The sequence below is a fragment of the Mesoplodon mirus genome (genome assembly GCF_964341445.2).
Source record: "Mesoplodon mirus genome assembly, chromosome: 2".
NCBI lineage: Eukaryota > Metazoa > Chordata > Mammalia > Artiodactyla > Ziphiidae > Mesoplodon > Mesoplodon mirus.
Window position 1 is genome coordinate 87,677,947 of NC_138977.1, and position 21,838 is coordinate 87,699,784.

Below are 21,838 nucleotides of genomic sequence, written 5' to 3' on the forward strand. Positions count from 1 at the left end.
TCCTCCCTAATTACCTCACAGGAGCAGAGTTAGCCTCTGCACTCTAGAGGCAGATTGAAGAATAAAAACTTAGCCTGGTCCAGGGATTCTTTGCCACCTCCTGGACATGCCTCACTCCTGTTTGGAACTATTATTCAGGCCAGAACCAGTAGTCTGCCAACCCTTGTGGAAGGCATCAATGTTCCAAAACGGAAGGCCTGCTTGCTGTGCTGACAACACTCTTAATGACTTAAACATCTGGAGAACAACATTTCACAGTGACAATCAGAGCTTTCCTGATAAGCAATAACTCACATGCTGGGTACTGTGCATTAGGAGCACAATGGGAGAAGCAAAGTGGTATCCCTTAGAAGGGGCCCTAAGAGCTCATTGCTTTCCTTTGAGGCAAACACTTCGGTGTCTCAGAGGGGTGCCCTCAGGTATTAGACACTGCATTCCACCAAGACTTCGATGAATTCTTTTAGGATAATAGGAAATAAGCCACATTTAAATCCTGGTCTATTTCCAGCTTGTTAATGCCAATTTATGAATTTAAGTGTTTTCTAAAAATAATAGATTTAATTCAAATCACCAAAGTAATACATAACAAGTCAAGTAGCAGTGATGGACAGGTTACTATATTTATAAAGATGACAGATCACTATATTTCTTCTTGAATGATTATATTGCAATGATGTACTTCCCTATTCGTCTCTTGTATATACTTCCTCCAATTCCCAATTCTCTCTATTCCCCTAATCTCCACCCTAGATACAACTAATACCACAAAGCAAGCACCAAAAGATATTTTAAAGTAAGTGGACAGCCACTTATCTGCATTTTCTAGTGTTCCTATAATGATCATATATTAATTAATTAATATATGGTAGAACTAGTTCCATTTGGTAGAAATAGTTCAGCCACCCTTATAATAAGTCCCCAAGTTTCCATCATCAACTATGTTTATTACCTGCATTCTCTCTGGCTACGACTTAACATCTTCTTTGTTAGGTCTGGCCTTAGACCTGCCATCTGCTCCCTGGATTTAGCTTCCATCACAAAACAGTCTTAGCATGCAACTCTTCCCCATAACCACCAAGCCTGACATCATAACACTACTTGACTCTTCTTCAAGTCAGGGACACTCTCACATACTTTACTCTCTTGTTTTCACTGACTGAATTCTGTTTTCCAATATTGTTCCAACATGTCTGAGCAGGCTTCCACTGTATTATCTCTCAGAGAGGGAGAGAGCCTAGATAGATATAACAAAAAAGGACAAACATACATTCAGCACAGGGTAATGGTAACATGGAAAGAGGGAAGTCTAATTTCATGTGAAAGGAATGCCTCCTGAGGAGTAGTTCACAATGAGGACAGAAAATCAAAGCCCCTCATTTTTTTAATAAGATTACTAGGACAGGAACAAAGGGCTCTGAATAAAAATAGTGCTCAATAAATATTGTTGGCTTACTCCAACTGTGTAAACATGCACATGTGCGCACACACAAACATACACACACACACACACACACACACTAAAATGAAACTAATAAGAAATGCATCAAAATTAACAATGGTTGCTGCAACTAGGGTGCCTGTCAGACGCTTGTGGGGGACCCTGACGCCCAAGGAGATGGGAAGAAGCCCCAAGCAAACCAGTAGGATGTGGGGGGACTGAGGGGGGAGAAGAAGTGGAGGCCAGACAGGACCAGTGCCCCTGAGCAGTGGCTGAGAGGGGAGAGGGGTTCCCACACCTGGAGGGGCCCTCGGGGGCTCAGATCAGGGGCGAAGTGGGCCCAGCATTTCCCCTGTCCAATCGGCCAGGGAAGTCTGCCCCGCTCTCGGGTTGGGTCCTATGCCCTCATGGTTCCCCTCTGGGCTGGGGTGATCCTGGGGGTGTAGAAGGGAGGCCAGAATAGAAGAGGAGAGGCAGGCAGGGGAAGTGGGAAAGGAGCGGAGGGCATTTGCCCCACCCACTCGGGCATGGGGAGCCTGCTGAGCTCCCAGGCTGGTCCCCTGCCCTCCAAAGCCCCCTGCCAGGCCATGTGGGTCCTGGGGGCATAGGAGGGAGGCCCAGGAGATCAGGAGAGGCAAGCGGGAGGAGTCCTCCAGGACTGGAGGAGCAGGAGAGAAGTAGAGGGCGTTTGCCCCACCCACTCAAGCCCAGGAAGCCTACTGGTCTCCCAGGTGGGGTCTACTGCCGTCTGAGACCAGAGGCAGGGGCAAGCCTGGGCCCCTTCTGTTCTGTTGAGCCTAAGCCCCAACCCCTCACCCCTCCACCTTTTCCAGCCCTTTTCCTAAGCATAGGCCCCGCCCACTGCCCAAACCTCAACCCTGATTAGGCCCTGCCCTCCACAGCCAATGCCTTTTCCACTTTTTCTTTTCCCTCTTCCTCCTTTTTACTATTGTGGTTCTGTTTTATCTTCCAGTTGTTGTTTCATCTATATTTTTATTTTTATATTTTTTTTAACATAGCTGTTAGTTAACTAGTCTAATTTTATTTACTTCATTATTGTTCTCTCTCTCTCTCTTTTTTTTTTTTCTCCACCCTGCTCAGCTTGTGGGATCTTGGTTCACAAGGCAGGGGTTGGGCCGAAGCTCCTTTGGTGGGAGCTCCAAGTCCAAACCACTGGACTAACAGAGAACCTCAGACCCCTGGGAATATTCATTAGAGTGAGGTCTCCCAGAGGGCCTCATCTAGGCACCATGACCCAGCTCTACCCAACAGCCTACAAATTGCAGTGTTGGAAGCCCCAGGCCAAACAACCAGTAAGACAGGAACACAATCCCACTCATAAAAAAAAGGAAAAAATGAGATGGCAAAAAAATATGTCACAGATGAAGGAGCAAGGTAAAAACCTACAAGACCAAATAAACGAATAGGAAATTGGCAATCTACCCAAAAAAGAATTCAGAGTAATGATAATAAAGAGGATCCAGAATCTCAGAAATAGAATGGAGGCATGGATAAAGAAAATAGAAGAAATGTTTAATAAAGTACTAGAAGAACTAAAGAACAACCAAACAGAGATGAACAACACAATAACTGAAACGAAAAATACAAGAGAAGGAATCAATAACAGAATAACTGAGGCAGAAGAATGACTAAGTGAGCTGGAAGACAAAATGGTGGAAAAAAGTGCCAAGGAGCAGATTAAAGAAAAAATGAAAAGAATGAAAAGAATTGAAGACAATCTCACAGACCTGGGACAACACTAAATGCGCCAACATCCGAATTACAGGGATCCCAGAAGAAGAAGAGAAAAAGAAAGGGTCTCAGAAAATATTTGAAGAGATTATAGTGGAAAACTTCCCTAACATGGGAAAGGAAATAGTCACCCAAGTCCAGGAAGCACAGAGAATCCCATACAGGATAAACCCTAGGAGAAACACACCAAGACACATATTAATCAAACTAACAAAAATTAAATTCAAAGAAAAAATATTAAAAGCAGCAAGGGAAAAACAAGAAATAACATACAAAGGAAACCCCATAAGGTTATCTGCTGATTTTTCAGCAGAAACTCTGCAGGCCAGAAGGGACTGGCAGGATATACTTAAACTGATAAAAGAGAAAAACCTACAACCGAGATTACTCTACCCAGCATGGATCTCATTCAGATTCGACAGAGAAATTAAAACCTTTACAGACAAGCAAAAGCTAAGAGAATTCAGCACCACCAAACCAGCTTTACAACAAATGCTAAAGGAACTCCTCTAGGTGGGAAAGAGAAGAGAAGAAAAAGACCCACAAAAACAAACTCAAAACAATTAAGAAAATGGAAATAGGAACAAACATATCAATAATAACCTTGAATGTAAATGGATTAAATGCCCCAACCAAAAGACACAGACTGGCTGAATGGATACAAAAACAAGACCCATATATATGCTGTCTACAAGAGACCCACTTCAGACCTAAGGACACATACAAACTGAAAGTGAACGGATGGAAAAAGATATTCCATTCAAATTGAAATCAAAAGAAATTTGGAGTAGCAATACTCATACCAGACAAAATAGACTTGAAAATAAAGACTGTTACAAGAGGTAAGGAAGGACACTACATAAATGATCAAGGAATCAATCCAAGAAGAAGTTATAACAATTTTAAATGTTTATTCACCCAACATAGGAGCACCTCAATATATAAGGCACATGCTAACAGCCATAAAAGGGGAAATCAACAGTAACACAGTAATACTAGGGAAATTTTTAAAAAATAAAGAAAGAAAAATAATACTAGGGGACTTTAACACCCCACTTACACCAACAGACAGATCATCTAAACAGAAAATAAATAAGGAACCACAAGCTTTAAATGACACAAGAGACCAGTACATTTAATTGATATTTATAGAACATTTCACCCGAAACTGGCAGAATACACTTTCTTCTCAAGTGCACATGCAACATTCCCCAGGATAGATCACATCTTGAGTCACAAATCAAGCCTCAGAAAATTTAAGAAAAATGAAATCGTATCAAGCATCTTTTCTGACCCCAACGCTATGAGATTGGAAACCAATTACAGGAAAAAAAAAAAAACTGTAAAAACCACAAATACATGGAGGCTAAACGGTGCACTACTAAATAACCAAGAAATCACTGAAGAAATCAAAGAAGAAATTTTAAAAATACATAGAAACAAATGACAATGAAAACACCATGACCCAAAACAGCAAAAGAAGTTTTAAGAGGGAAGTTTATAGCAATTCAATCTCACCTCAAGAAACAAGAAAAATCTCAAACAATCTAACCCTACACATAAATCAACTAGAGAAAGAAGAACAAATAAACCAAAGTCAGTAGAAGGAAAGAAATCATAAAGATCAGAGCAGAAATAAATGAAATAGAAATGAAGAAAACAATAGCAAACATCAATAAAACTAAAACCTGGTTCTTTGAGAAGATAAAATTGATAAACCCTTAGCCAGACTCATCAAGAAAAAAAGGGAGAGGATGCAAATCAATAAAATTAGAAACTATAAAGGAGAAATCACAACTGACACCACAGAAATAGAAAGGATTATAAGAGAACACTACAAACAACTATATGCCAATAAAATGGATAACCATGAAGAAATGGACAAATTCTTGAAAAGTTACAATTTTCCAAGACTGAACCAGGAAGAATTAGAAAATATAAACAGACCTATCACAAGTAATGAAACTGAAACTGTAATTTAAGATCTTCCAACAAACCAAAGTCCAGGACCAGATGGATTCACAAGCAAATTCTATCAAACATATAAAGAAGAGCTAACACTGATCCTTCTCGAACTCTTCCAAAAAATTGCAGAGGGAGGAACACGCCCAAATTCATTCTATGAAGCCACCATCACCCTAATACCAAAACCAGAAAAAGATATAACAAAAAAGAAAATTATAGACAAATATCACTGATGAACACAGATGCAAAAATTCTGAACAAAATGCTGGCAAACAGAATCCAACTACATATTAAAAGGATCATACACCACGATCAAGTGGGATTTATCCCGGGGATGCAAGGATTCTTCAATATATGCAAATCAATCAATGTGATACACCACATTAACAAATTAAGTAATAAAAACTATATGATCGGACTTCCGGGTAAGATGGCGGAAGAGTAAGACGCGGAGATCACCTTCCTCCCCACGAATACACCAGAAATACAACTACACGTGGAACAACTCCTACAGAACGCCTACTGAACGCTGGCAGAAGACCCCAGACCTCCCAAAAGGCAAGAAACTCCCCACATACCTGGGTAGGGCAAAGCGGAGAGATCCCCACACAGAGGATCGGTGCCGAGCGGCACTCACCAGCCCGAGAGGCTTGTCTGCTCGCCCGCCGGGGCGCGCAGCGCTGGAAGCTGAGGCTCGGGCTTCGGTCAGAGCGCAGGGAGAGGACTGGGGCTGGCGGCGAGAACTCAGCCTGAAGGGGGCTAATGTGCCACAGCTAGCCGGCAGGGAGTCCGGGAAAACTCTGGAGCTGCCGAAGAGGCAACAGACTCTTTCTTCCCTCTTGGTTTCCTGGTGCGCGAGGAGAGGGGATTAAGAGCACTGCTTAAAGGGGCTCCACAGACGGGCGCGAGTCGCGACTGAAAGCGCGGAGCCCAGTGACGGGCGTGGGACGCTGGGGCTGCTGCTGCCGGCGCCAAGAAGCCTGTGTGCGAGTGCAGGTCACTGCCCACACCGCCCTTCCGGGAGCCTGTGCAGCCCGCCACTGCCGGGGGTGGCTTCCCTGGGAGAACGCACGGCGCGCCTTGGGCTGGTGCAACGTCACGCCGACCTCTGCCGCTGCAGGCTCGCCCCGCACTCCGTGCCCCTCCCTCCCTCCCGGCCTGAGTGAGCCAGAGTCCCCGAAGAGGCTGCTCCTTTAACCCTGTCCTATCTGAGCGAAGAACAGACGCCCTCCGGTGACCTACACGCAGAGGCGGGGCCAAATCCAAAGCTGAGACCCAGGAGCTGTGAGAACAAAGAAGAGAAAGGGAAACCTCTCCCAGCAGCCTCAGAAGCAGCGGATTAAAGCTCCACAATCAACTTGATGTACCCTGCATCTGTGGAATACATGAATAGACAACACATCATCCCAAATTGAGGAGCCCGGAGTCAGTGCTGTGCCTCTGAGGTGGGAGAGCCAACTTCAGGACACTGGTCCACAAGAGACCTCCCAGCTCCACATAATATCAAACGGCGAAAATCTTCCAGAGATCTCCATCTCAACACCAGCACCCAGCTTCACTCAACGACCAGCAGGCTACAGTGCTGGACACCCTAAGCCAAACAACTAGCAAGACAGGAACACAACGCCACCCATTAGCAGAGAGGTGGCCTAAAATCATAAAAAGTCCACAGACACCCCAAAACACACCACCAGACGTGGACCTGCCCACCAGAAAGACAAGATCCAGCCTCATCCACCAGAACACAGGCACTAGTCCCCTCCACCAGGAAGCCTACACAACCCACTAAACCAACCTTAGCCACTGGGGGCAGACACCAAAAACAACGGGAACTACGAACCTGCAGCCTGCAAAAAGGAGACCCCAAACACAGTAACATAAGCAAAATGAGAAGACAGAAAAACACACAGCAGGAGAAGGAGCAAGATAAAAACCCACCAGATCTAACAAATGAAGAGGTAATAGGCACTCTACCTGAAAAAGAATTCAGAATAATGATGGTAAAGATGATCCAAGATTCTATTTCCCAGATCCAAAATCTTGGAAATAGAATAGACAAAATGCAAGAAACAGTTAACAAGGACCTAGAAGAACTAAAGATGAATCAAGCATCGATTAAAAACACAATACATAAAATAAAAAATACTCTAGATGGGATCAATAGCAGAATAACTGAGGCAGAAGAACGGATAAGTGAGGTGGAAGATAAAATAGTGGAAATAACTGATGCAGAGCAAAATAAAGAAAAAAGAATGAAAAGAACAGAGGACAGTCTCAGAGACCTCTGGGACAACATTAAACGCACCAACATTTGAATTATAGGGGTTCCAGAAGAAGAAGAGAAAAAGAAAGGGACTGAGAAAATATTTGAAGAGATTATAGTTGAAAACTTCCCTAATATGGGAAACGAAATAGTTAATCAAGTCCAGGAGGCACAGAGAGTCCCATACAGAATAAATCCAAGGAGAAATACGCCAAGATACATATTAATCAAACTGTCAAAAATTAAACACAAAGAAATCATATTAAAAGCAGCAAGGCAAAAACAACAAATAACACACAAGGGAATCCCCATCAGGATAACAGCTGATCTCTCAGCAGAAACTCTACAAGCCAGAAGGGAGTGGCAGGACATAATTAAAGTGATGAAGGAGAAAAACCTGCAACCAAGATTACTCTACCCAGCAAGGATCTCATTCAGATTTGATGGAGAAATTAAAACGTTTACAGACAAGCAAAAGCTGAGAGAGTTCAGCACCACCAAACCAGCTTTACAACAAATGCTAAAGGAACTTCTCTAGGCAAGAAACACAACAAAAGTAAAAGACCTACAATAATGAACCCAAAACAATTAAGAAAATGGGAATAGGAACATACATATCGATAATTACCTTAAATGTAAATGGACTAAATGCTCCCACCAAAAGATACAGACTGGCTGAATGGATACAAAAACAAGACCCATATATATGCTGTCTACAAGAGACCCACTTCAGACCTAGAGACACATACAGACTGAAAGTAAGGGGATGGAAAAAGATATTCCATGCAAATGGAAACCAAAAGAAAGCTGGAGTAGCAATTCTCATATCAGACAAAATAGACTTTAAAATAAAGACTACTAGAAGAGACAAAGAAGGACACTACATAATGATCAAGGGATCGATCCAAGAAGAAGATATAACAATTGTAAATATTTATGCACCCAACATAGGAGCACCTCAATACATAAGGCAAATACTAATAGCCATAAAAGGAGAAATCGACAGTAACACTCATAGTAGGGGACTTTAACACCCCACTTTCACCAATGGACAGATCATCCAAAATGAAAATAAATAAGGAAACACAAGCTTTAAATGATACATTAAACAAGATGGACTTAATTGATATTTATAGGACATTCCATCCAAAAACAACAGAATACACATTTTTCTCAAGTGCTCATGGAACATTCTCCAGGATAGATCATATCTTGGGTCACAAATCAAGCCTTGGTAAATTTAAGAAAATTGAAATTGTATCAAGTATCTTTTCCGACCACAATGCTATGAGACTAGATATCAATTACAGGAAAAGATCTGTAAAAAATACAAACACATGGAGGCTAAACAATACACTACTTAATAACGAAGTGATCACTGAAGAAATCAAAGAGGAAATTAAAAAATACCTAGAAACAAATGACAATGGAGACACGACGACCCAAAACCTATGGGATGCAGCAAAAGCAGTTCTAAGGGGGAAGTTTATAGCAATACAATCCCACCTTAAGAAACAGGAAACATCTCGAATAAACAACCTAACCTTGCACCTAAAGCAATTAGAGAAAGAAGAACAAAAACATCCCAAAGTTAGCAGAAGGAAAGAAATCATAAAAATCAGATCAGAAATAAATGAAAAAGAAATGAAGGAAACGATAGCAAAGATCAATAAAACTAAAAGCTGGTTCTTTGAGAAGATAAACAAAATTGATAAACCATTAGCCAGACTCATCAAGAAAAAAAGGGAGAAGACTCAAATCAATAGAATTAGAAATGAAAAAGGAGAAGTAACAACTGACACTGCAGAAATACAAAAGATCATGAGAGATTAAGCAACTCTATGCCAATAAAATGGACAACCTGGAAGAAATGGACAAATTCTTAGAAATGCACAACCTGCCAAGACTGAATCAGGAAGAAATAGAAAATATGAACAGACCAATCACAAGCACTGAAATTGAAACTGTGATAAAAAATCTTCCAACAAACAAAAGCCCAGGACCAGATGGCTTCACAGGCGAATTCTATCAAGCATTTAGAGAAGAGCTAACACCTATCCTTCTCAAACTCTTCCAAAATATAGCAGAGGGAGGAACACTCCCAAACTCATTCTACGAGGCCACCATCACCTTGATACCAAAACCAGACAAGGATGGCACAAAGAAAGAAAACTACAGGCCAATATCACTGATGAACATAGATGCAAAAATCCTCAACAAAATACTAGCAAACAGAATCCTACAGCACATTAAAAGGATCATACACCATGATCAAGTGGGGTTTATTCCAGGAATGCAAGGATTCTTCAATATACGCAAATCAATCAATGTGATACACCATATTAACAAATTGAAGGAGAAAAACCATATGATCATCTCAATAGATGCAGAGAAAGCTTTCGACAAAATTCAACACCCATTTATGATAAAAACCCTGCAGAAAGTAGGCATAGAGGGAACTTTCCTCAACATAATAAAGGCCATATATGACAAACCCACAGCCAGCATCGTCCTCAATGGTGAAACACTGAAACCATTTCCACTAAGATCAGGAACATGACAAGGTTGCCCACTCTCACCACTCTTATTCAACCTAGTTTTGGAAGTTTTAGCCACAGCAATCAGAGAAGAAAAGGAAATAAAAGGAATCCAAATTGGAAAAGAAGAAGTAAAGCTGTCACTGTTTGCAGATGACATGATACTATACATAGAGAATCCTAAAGATGCTACCAGAAAACTACTAGAGCTAATCAATGAATTTGGTAAAGTTGCAGGATACAAAATTAATGCACAGAAATCTCTGGCATTCCTATATACTAATGATGAAAAATCTGAAAGTGAAATCAAGGAAACACTCCCATTTACCATTGCAACAAAAAGAATAAAATATCTAGGAATAAACCTACCTAAGGAGACAAAAGACCTGTATGCAGAAAATTATAAGACACTGATGAAAGAAATTAAAGATGATACAAATAGATGGAGAGATGTACCATGTTCTTGGATTGGAAGAATCAACATTGTGAAAATGACTCTACTACCCAAAGCAATCTACAGATTCAATGCAATCCCTATCAAACTACCACTGGCATTTTTCACAGAACTAGAACAAAAAACTTCACAATTTGTATGGAAACACAAAAGACCCCGAATAGCCAAAGCAATCTTGAGAACGAAAAATGGAGCTGGATGAATCAGGCTCCCTGACTTCAGACTATACTACAAAGCTACAGTAATCAAGACAGTATGGTACTGGCACAAAAACAGAAAGATAGATCAATGGAACAGGATAGAAAGCCCAGAGTTAAACCCACGGACATATGGTCACCTTATCTTTGATAAAGGAGGCAGGAATGTACAGTGGAGAAAGGACAGTCTCTTCAATAATTGGTGCTGGGAAAACTGGATAGGGACATGTAAAAGTATGAGATTAGATCACTCCCTAACACCAAACACAAAAATAAGCTCAAAATGGATTAAAGACCTAAATGTAAGGCCAGACACTATCAAACTCTTAGAGGAAAACATAGGCAGAACACTCTATGACATAAATCACAGCAAGATCCTTTTTGACCCACCTCCTAGAGAAATGGAAATAAAGACAAAAATAAACACATGGGACCTAATGAAACTTAAAAGCTTTTACACAGCAAAGGAAACCATAAACAAGACCAAAAGACAACCCTCAGAATGGGAGAAAATATTTGCCAATGAAGCAACTGACAAAGGATTAATCTCCAAAATTTATAAGCAGCTCATGCAGCTCAATAACAAAAAAACAAACAACCCAATCCAAAAATGGGCAGAAGACCTAAATAGACATTTCTCCACAGAAGATATACAGACTGCCAACAAACACATGAAAGGATGCTCAACATCTTTACTCATTAGAGAAATGCAAATCAAAACTACAATGAGATATCATCTCACACCAGTCAGAATGGCCATCATCAAAAAATCTAGAAACAATAAATGCTGGAGAGGGTGTGGAAAAAAGGGAACACTCTTGCACTGCTGGTGGGAATGTGAATTGGTACAGCCGCTATGGAGAACGGTATGGAGGTTCCTTAAAAAACTACAAATAGAACTACCATATGACCCAGCAATTCCACTACTGGGCATATACCCTGAGAAAACCATAATTCAAAAAGAGACATGTACCAAAATGTTCATAGCAGCCCTATTTACAATAGCCCGGAGATGGAAACAACCTAAGTGTCCATCATCGGATGAATGGATAAAGAAGATGTGGCACATATATACAATGGAATATTACTCAGCCATAAAAAGAAATGAAATTGAGCTATTTGTAATGAGGTGGATAGACCTAGAGTCTGTCATACAGAGTGAAGTAAGTCAGAAAGAGAAAGACAAATACTGTATGCTAACACATATATATGGAATTTAAGAAAAAAATGTCATGAAGAACATAGGGGTAAGACAGGAATAAAGACACAGACCTACTAGAGAATGGACTTGAGGATATGGGGAGGGGGAAGGGTAAGCTGTGACAAAGTAAAAAAAAAAAAAAAAAAAAAAAAAAAAAAAAAGACTTCTCCTCTGAAGGAATGCCCTAGGTTTGGTGATAGGGGTGTTGGGGGTTTGGGGAACAGCTATACCAAGTATATAGAGTAACCAATAAATGGTAGTGATTACTGTTATTATTAAAAAAAAAAAAAACTATATGATCATCTCAATAGATGCAGAAAAAGCTTTTGACAAAATTCAACACTGATTTATGATAAAAACTCTCAAGAAAATGGGCATAGAGGGAACCTGCCTCAATATAATAAAGGCCATATATGACAAACCCACAGCAAACATCATACTCAATGGTGAAAAAATGAAAGCATTTCCACTAAGATCAGGAACAGGACAAGGATGTCCACTCTCACCACTATTATTCCACCTAGTTTTCAAAGTCCTAACCATGGCAATCAGAGAAGAAAAAGAAATAAAAGGAATAAAAATTGGAAAAGAAGAAGTAAAACTGTCACTGTTTACAGATGACATGATACTATCCATAGAAAAACCTAAAGATGCCACCAGAAAACTACTAGAACTAATCAATGAATTTGGTAAGGTTGCAGGATACAAAATTAATGCACAGAAATGTCTGGAATTCCTACACACTAACAAAGAAAAATCAGAAAGAGAAATTAAGGAAACAATCCCATTTACCATCAAAAAGAATAAAATACCTAGGAATAAACCTACCTAAGGAGGTGAAAGACTTCTACTCAGAAAACTATAAAACACTGATGAAAGAAATCAAAGATGACATAAAACAGAGGCAGAAATATACCTTGTGTTTGGATTGGAAGAATCAATATTGTGAAAATGACTATACTACCCAAAACAATTTACAGATTCAAAGCAATCCATATCAAACTACCAATGGCATTTTTCACAGATTTAGAACAAAAAATTTTACAATTCGTATGGAAACACAAAAGACCCCGAATAGCCAAAGCAATCTTGAGAAAGAAAAACGGAGCAGGAGGAATCAGGTTCCCCGACTTCAAACTATGCTACAAAGCTCCAGTAATCAAGGCAGTATGGTACTGGCACAAAAACAGAAATATAGATCAATGGAACAGGAGAGAAAGCCCAGAGATAAACCCACACACATATGGTCACCTACTTTATGACAAAGGAGGCAAGAACATACAATGGAGAAAAGAAGAACTCTTCAATAAGTGGTGCTGGTAAAACTGGACAGCTACATGTAAGAGAATGAAATTAGAACACTACCTAACACCATACATAAAAATAAACTCTAAATGGATTAAATGTAAGACCAGATACTATAAAACTCTTAGAGGAAAACATAGGAAAAACACTCTGACATAAACCACAGCAAGATCTTTTTTGACCCACCTCCTAGAGTAGTGGAAACAAAAACAAAATTAAACAAATGGGACCTAATGAAACTTCAAAGCTTTTGCACAGCAAAGGAAACCATAAATAAGACGAAAAGACAACCCTCAGAATGGGAGGAAATATTTGCAAATGAAACAACAGACAAAGGATTAATCTCCAAAATGTACAAACAGCTCATGGAGCTCAATATCAAAAAAACAAATAATTCAATTAAAAAATGGGTGGAAGACCTAAATAGATATTTCACCAAAGAAAACATACAGATGGCCAAGAGGCACATGAAAAGATGCTCAGTATAAGTAATTAGATAAATGCAAATCAAAACCACAATGAGGTTTCACCTCACACCGGTCAGAATGTCCATCATCAAAAAATCTAGGGCTTCCCTGGTGGCGCAGTGGTTGGGAGTCGGCCTGCCAATGCAGGGGACACAGGTGCATGCCCCGGTCCGGGAGGGTCCCGTGTGCTGCGGAGCTGCTGGGCCTGTGGGCCGTGGCCACTGAGCCTGCATGTCCAGAGCCTGTGCTCCACAACGGGAGGGGGCACAGCAGTGAGAGGCCCGTGTATCGCAAAAAAAAAAAAAAAAAAATCTAGAAACAATAAATGCTGAAAAGGGTGTGGTGAAAAAGGAACCCTCCTGCTCTGTTGGTGGGAATGTAAATTGATGCAACCACTATGGAGAACAGTATGGAAGGTCCTTAAAAAACTAAAAATAGAACTACCATACGACCCAGCAATCCCACTATTGGGCATATACCCTGAGAAATCCATAATTCAAAAACAAACATGTACCACAATGTTCATTACAGCACTATTTACAATAGCCAGGACATGGAAGCAACCTAAGTGTCCATCAACAGATGAATGGATAAAGAAGATGTGGTACGTACATACAATGGACTATTTCTCAGCCATAGAAAGAAACGAAATTGAGTTATTTGTATTGAGGTGGATGGACCTAGAGTCTGTCATACACAGTGAAGTCAGAAAAAGAAAAACAAATACCATATGCTAACATATATATGTGGAATCTAAAAAAATTTTTTTTAAATGGTACTGATGAACCTAGTGGCAGGGCAGGAATACAGACATAGACGTAGAGAATGGACTTGAGGACATGGGGAGGGAATTGTAAGCTGGGACGAAGTGAGAGCAGCATCAACATATATACACTACCAAATGTAAAACAGCTAGCTATTGGGAAGCAGCTAGTGGGAGATCAGCTCAGTGCTTTGCAGTGACATAGGGAGGGTGGGATGGAGGCTCTAGAGGGAGGGGATATGGGGATATATGTATGCATATGACTGATTCACTTTGTTGTACAACAGAAACTAACACAGTATTGTGAAGCAATTATACTCCAATAAAGATCTATTTAAAAAAAATTAAGAATGGTTGTTTCTGAGGAGTGGAATTTTTTCTACAGTTGTTGTTTTTCCAGTGTTTCCTCATTAATCTAGTCTGTGTTACTTTTACTACAAGGGAAAAAAATGATTTACACAAAGGAATAAATACCAGCAGCATTTTTTAAAGAAATTCACCTAAGCCTTGAAATCTCTAACCAGCACAGCCAACTGAGCCAAACTCCAGAAACAATGGCTCTAGCTGAAGGTTGTAAGATAGCAGACTTAAGCCCCAATTAAATAGAATCTGTAATGAGGCCTGAAGCTTTATGTTACTCTGGTGTGTCTGAGTAGAAATGTAGCCTAAGTCTAGGCCTTCCTCAGTACATGTCATGTTTTCATAATCACAAGGATTTGGCTTCTGTTCTAATACAGATTAGCTGCTAAAAGCCAGGTGTGGCAACTGGCTGGGAACTATTAATATAATGGATTTGACTATGGAACAGAAAGGATACTGCTCTAAAGCAAATGGAGCCCCTAGAACATTAATGACACCTTATTCATTCATTCCCTAAATATTTACTCAATGCCTATACTATGCCAGGACATTTGAGACTTTGGGCATATAAAAGACAAATCAGGCCACATTTCTTTCCACATAGATCTTACATTCTACTGGGAGATGTAGACAATAAATAAAGATGTAAAGAAAAATAAAGCAGGGTAAGGGTGCTACTTTGAGCAGGACAGGCAGTGACATTTTTTCTGACAAGCTGACAAAGGCTGAAAGAAATAAAAGAGCAAACCATGTGGACATTTGGATGAAGATCATTCTGGACAGGGGGAACAGCAAGTGCAAAGACTCTGAGGTAAAATCCTTCCAGCATGGAGGAGTAGCAGAGCAGCTGGAGAAGAGCAACTACAGATAGAAACTAGTGAGTCTGGAGGCAGATAACCTAAGGCCTTTGGGTCAGAATAAGGATTTTTTATTTCACTGAGTGTGACAGGAATGCATTTGAGGGTTTTACTCAGAAGGTAATAGCATATTTACATTTTAAATGGATCTTTCTGGCTATGTATGAAGTATAGCTAAATGGAGGCAAGAGTAGACACAAGGGGTAGAAGGATAAAGTAAACTTCTATGTTCCACATGACAGTGGCTTGAATGAAAGTGGTAACAACAGAAATGGAGAGAGGTAGTCAGACTCAATAAATTTCAAAAGTGTAAAACCAACAGTTTTGCTGATATGGGATATGAAATGAAGAGTGATGTCAAGGGTGATGCCAAATTTTTTGACCTGAGCAACCAAATCTTATCATTTACTTGAAGGGGAACACGCTGAGAGAAACAGACTTAGTGGAGAAAAATCAAGAATTCAAGTTCAGATATGTTAGGTTTAAGTAGACAGGTGGATATGGGTCTGAATGATTCAGGTCAGAGATGGAACCTGGGGAGCCTTCAGTGTCAGGATGGTAATTAAAAGATTACCTAGGGAGTGAAAGTGTCTAAAGAAGAGAAGAGGTCCAGGCACAGAGTCCCGGGATGCTTCAATATTTAAGGCCAGGATGAGGAAGAGGATCTCAATACCAATTGAGAAGGAGATATTGCTAGGCACACAAAGACGAGTCTAAAGGCACCTGAAGTTAAACTATTCCTACTTCAAAATTTTGCCTATATTTGAGCCACTGGCCTCCTGTTACAGGGCTGGCTAAAAAGAATTATTTTGAGTGTATATGAGTATGAACTTTTATTTTGTCCTTACCCATGCATTTCTATAAATTTGACTATGGTTTCACAATTGGCATGCCCATGAGATTGTCTGATGGCGGAAAAAGAAAAATCTGCAGTACGCCCTTTATTTATGGAAATCTTTCTGTCAGAGGTAACAACCTACTTTTATTTTTGGATGCCTTTTATTATTGTGGTGGTTGTGTTATTTGTAAACGTACCCAGTGGCAATTTCATGACTTGCATACCCAATAAATGCAATAAATAATTAAAGCTAGCATTAAGCATGCTAATAAATCTACAGAGTTGTTTCCTAAAATAATTACACCAGTAATGTAAAAAGGTTACAGCAAGCAGATAGGCAAGGCAATCTCAAATACTTGAGATATGATCATATTTCTAGAAAATTCACAGTAGCTCTGCTATTAAAGCTAGTGGGAAACACCTTCCTCTAGGGAGTACTTTCGTAGTTCATTTTGCACCATGCTAGCACTGACAAAAAAAAAAAAAAAAAAAAAAAAAGGACTAAAAGCACAAGGTTCCATAATAGGAGTAAACCGCAACACACCTAATACAGAGTTTTGGGCAATTGAATATTGTATATTTTGCCAATAGCAAGCAACAGTCCCCTTTTGCTTTTATTAATGCAGTTCAGCTGATATGAGCAGACAGAATGGAAAGAGAAGGAGAATGTGCTTTATCATCTGTTGCCGAATTTCAATTTTCTCCTTCAAGTACAGTTGAATGCGTTTTCTTTGCAACCCAGAGACAGAAGATCTTGATTACTGTTGCAAGAATAATCTCAGCATTTGTGTGAAGAAGATAGGAAAAATAAATAGTCTCTCTGGATGATGTGTCAGCCTGTGAACTTACAAAACAAGATATATTCTTGGAGGTAGGTAAATTAAATTAAGGTGAAATGGTAGACATATTAAAATGACAATTGAAGGCTTATTTTGTGGGCCATGGCTGCCTTCCCAATTGTCCTTTGTCCTTAGCCTCACCCCAGGGACACAGACAACATAACCAGAGACAAACAGAGTCAAGACAGGGGCAACTGTCTGGAAATACAGGCCTCTCAAGCTGTGAGTTCTGTCATGAACTGCTAGCTTTTTTGTAAAAATTAAGTTTCCAACTCCTTTCTCCCCTGCCTTCCCCTACCACCACTCTTGTTTTGGGTCTTTAAACAGAAGAGGAGGTGATATATCTTCATATTTCTTCTCATTTTTATCCATATAAAAAAGATAACAATTCAACATCAGCTCAGTTGGGATTCTTTCTCTCTATAACAGGAAAATGCTAAGGCAGAGAAATATCACTTAGACTTCTGTTAAGAAACAAAGTAGTTATTTACCCCCAGTAGTACTAGAAGACACTAATTTAGGAACCAGCCCATTACCAACCACTCTCAAGTGATAGAGCGCAGGGGAGGCCACCCCAAAATATGCCCCTCTGGCATACTGATTATATGGAATTAAAGTTACTTAAAAAATAGCTGGTTCAAGGACACTCTGACCCTCTGTCCCCCGAAAAGCAGGAAATAAATTTTCCATAAGAAAGGTAACCTCCCTGAACCAGGAGATAGACATTCTTATCACTAGAGATAGGGAATTCAGAGCCAAGAAGGCCACATAAGCAAAACTTGTTTCTTCCTCACTAATTTACTACCCTAAGCTCAGACTTCTTCACCTTGCCAATTCTTCACAAATCTGTTTTGTAAAGAAAAAAATGTTGCCTGCCTTTCCAGTTCTAGGAAGATCAAGCCATTAGCCATCGCAGGTGCTCACCGACAGTACACCCTGAGGGAAATTCAGGAGGGAGAAAAGCAGGAAGCAACCTGTGCTTTGGATATGTTGGCCCCTAGATACTCAAGATGCATACCTAAGGAAAAATTTCAATGACTCCATATTCTTGCATCTTCCCATATATATAAAAGCACTAAAATCATTAACTTGAGATGATTAGCAGTAATCTTTTTATGCTTGACTACATGTTTTTCCCAGCAAAAAAGTTCATGTGGATCCTGGCTCCTCCCTTACCTCTTGGGGGCAGCTCCTCAGAGCTATCTATGAAGCTGTCTTCTGGGCTACAGTCTTCAGTAAGGTCCCTGAATAAAACTTAATTCACAACTTTTATGTTGTGTGTTTTTCAGTCAACAGTTTTGGTGACTGTGAAGGGACCCAGAACAGAATTCTCTCCTTTGCCTGAATTCCACCAGGATCTGGAGCCTTGGTACCAGCAAAGGTCACTTGTGCCAGTCCACCTCCTCAGTGAGTCTAGATGACTGGGCAAATATCTCCTAGGTCTTAGATCTCCTGCTATGGGCTGATGATCCCAAGTTTTTTTTTGGTGATGAATAAAAAGATACCTGACTCCTCAGTTGAGAGACATTAAGGAAGATTTATCCAATTGAAAGATACTGGAGGTGGGGGGCCCAGCTGAAAGATACTGGGATTTGCTCAGTTAAAAAACACTAAGCCGGGGCTTCCCTGGTGGCGCAGTGGTTGAGAGGCCGCCTGCCGATGCAGGGGACACGGGTTCGTGCCCCGGTCCGGGAAGATCCCACATGCTGCGGAGCGGCTGGGCCCGTGAGCCATGGCCACTGAGCCTGAGCATCCGGAGCCTGTGCTCCGCAATGGAAGAGGCCACAGCGGTGAGAGGCCCACGTACCGCAAAAAAAAAAAAAAAAAAAAAAAAAAGATTGACAAAAGGGTCTGGGTCCCTTGGCTCGACCCTTCACTGAGGACCCCAATGCCTTTTATACAAAATTAGGTTAAATGGCCAGGGGATAAAAGGGAGAGTTTCTGGGACTCCTTGTAGGAATAATACTTGTTGGTGGGGTCCTAATGGAGGCTAAAATTAAGGTATAAGAGTTGAGAGAATTAGATGAAATTTTATAAAAATCAGTGCATTTGAACGGGCTTTATATAAGATGGTTAAATCTCTTTTACCTAATTATAATATTGTGGGACAGATTATTAAGTCTCACTGGGGAATGCTCCCCTGCCTGGTATTATAAGACAGGGCATATAAACCTGCCCCTCTGGAAATATTAATTAAATATACTAAAAGAAACCAATAGGGTTACCTGAACCCATACAATATGAAGTAAAAACTGGGGACTAATATTCAGGGGCTAATAAAGGCAATAATAGAGGGGTTTTTGTTGTTGATGTTTTTTGCCTCTGAGGTGAATTGCTCTGGGTTTAATTTGTGCACTCAGAAAGAGGGCCTTTGTTGAATGCCTTGTGCAAACTTTTGAAGGCCTGATAAAATGAACCCTAAAGTTCTAGAACATAGAACTCTTGATTTCCAGTTTAGTTGGAAATATTCTCACTGATATAAAAAAGCAAATTAAAGAAAATGTAGCTGGGCAAATCAATTTTCTGCTATCATTTAGGCAGCAGACCAGTTCTTTGGGGAATTAAAAGCAACTGTGTTTGTCTTGCAAATCTCTACAAATCAGAAATGTAAATACAGCCCACAATGACCTGAGACTGAGACTAGTTAACTCAATCAGGTAAACCAAAGGGGGAAAAAAAAAAAAAAGAGGAAAAGAGGCCTTTTTAAAAGTACAAACTACTGGAAAGGCTTCCTTGCTCAAAATCTAATTCACAGCTTACTTAAGGATTTATCAAGGACAAATAAAAATCTTAAAAGTCTTTTCCACAAATAGTAAAAAGCCTTAGTCATCTAAGCAAATAAATTTAACTTATTCCAACTGTTATTTATAAACTAGTAAGTTTATATTGTAATCCCTGATTCATGTTTAAGTTGTAAAATGAAGCTATGAGATCGCTGGTTATGCCTGTTTATATGTCTGTGTGTATGTTATAAATTTGATATTTCTCTATCTCTGGATAGCATTATCAAAATCAAAATTAATTTATAAAAGAGCTCTATTTAATTAACTTAAGAGTAAGTGCTTATAAATTAAATACTTCTAAATGTAATAGAAACTAACCCAAATGAATTTCAAGTTCATGTGATCTGAGAAATATTCAATATTAAATTAATACATGGTATTAAAGTTTAAGTTTGTTGGTTTAGTTAATACAGACATGTCTTACTTTTATTGTAACTATGTTCACTAAAAGTCAAATAAGGTCATATTATCTCTGTTATAAAATTTATCAGCAAAAAAAAAATAGCTTGGCATGATGGCTGACTTGGTATACAGTCTCATGAAATTTTCATGGCTAATCTAAACATAATTGCTGAGAACAACTGAATTAAATAGATATAAATGGGGTAAGAAGTTTTAGGTGAACTTGTTAAGAATAATTATGTTTTAGGCTATGCCTACTAAAAAATAGTTTCTTCAGATTTTTGGTAAATAGAGTTTTGCTAAGTTAAGTTAAATGATGGAAATTTATTAAATATCTAGATCATTCCAAAATAAAATATAGGGTTGGCCAAAAAGTTCTTTCAGGTTTTTCCATAACATCTTACAGAAAAACCCAAGCAAACTTTTTGGCCAACCCAATAATATACCGAAACATTAATTACTGAACACAGGTTTCTGTTTGGAGAAAAACTAAAGATATTTAGGATTATTGACAAAAATGTTTGGTGCCACACTGAAAATTTTTCCTTAAAAGTACATTTTAGAAATCATAAACAATATTTGTTTGCCATCTACAGAATGCTACTGTAAAAAACAGTTCATAATTGTTTACTTCTTAGTTTTCACTAGAAATTAAGGTTTTTAAAAACTAAGAATTCTAATATGTGTAATTAAAATACTAAAAGTAGTAATAAAAACATCTGTGTATGAAAGGAAAAAAGATATAAGGAATGGAAATGTCGTTAAGGGAAAAGAAAGTGATTTTGTCCTGGAGAGAGAAAAAGAAAGGGAAAATGTAGGACAAAATCTGAATGTAAGTAAGAAAGTTATAGATGGTTTGTGGGAAAAGAACCCTGAAAAAAGAGTTTTGTGCATGGTCTTGATTGGCTAAGATTAGAATAGAATTTGAGTAAATAAGTTTTAATAGTAAAAATAAGCTGGTACAAAGCTAGAATTTGTTTCCCTCTCTGTGTTAAGAGAACGAAGTTTTCTTGGAATACTGATCTGCTTTTGATAACAGAGTGTAAAGTTTCTGTACCTTTTAATTCACTGTAACTTTCTGTATTTGCCTTTCAAATCTTTTATTGTCCCTTTGGGTGAGTGAATAAGTACTGTTTCAAATGACCTATGATCCTAGTTTACCAAGTGTTTTTAAGCCTTTTGCTATCTTTGACAAACTTCCTCAAATCAAATTCTAAATGTTCTTTTGACATCTAGCTAACTTTGGGATGCTTCAGAGGGCCCCTGATACATTCCAAAGAGAGATATTAAATTAATTAGGTCTATTTAGTATGTTTGTTCAGTTACCTGGGAAATGTCAAATAAGTAGTAATAAACCTTCTTAGGTTATATTGCATGGGTAAATGGCATTAATATAGATATTCTAGAAATTACATGG

General features: G+C 39.2%; 1 protein-coding gene across 1 annotated transcript in view; it reads right to left on the bottom strand.

The window, feature by feature from the left end:
- Window positions 1-21,838, bottom strand: part of COX7B2 (cytochrome c oxidase subunit 7B2) — a 164,981-nt gene that overhangs the window by 126,063 nt on the left and 17,080 nt on the right. The window lies entirely within an intron of this gene.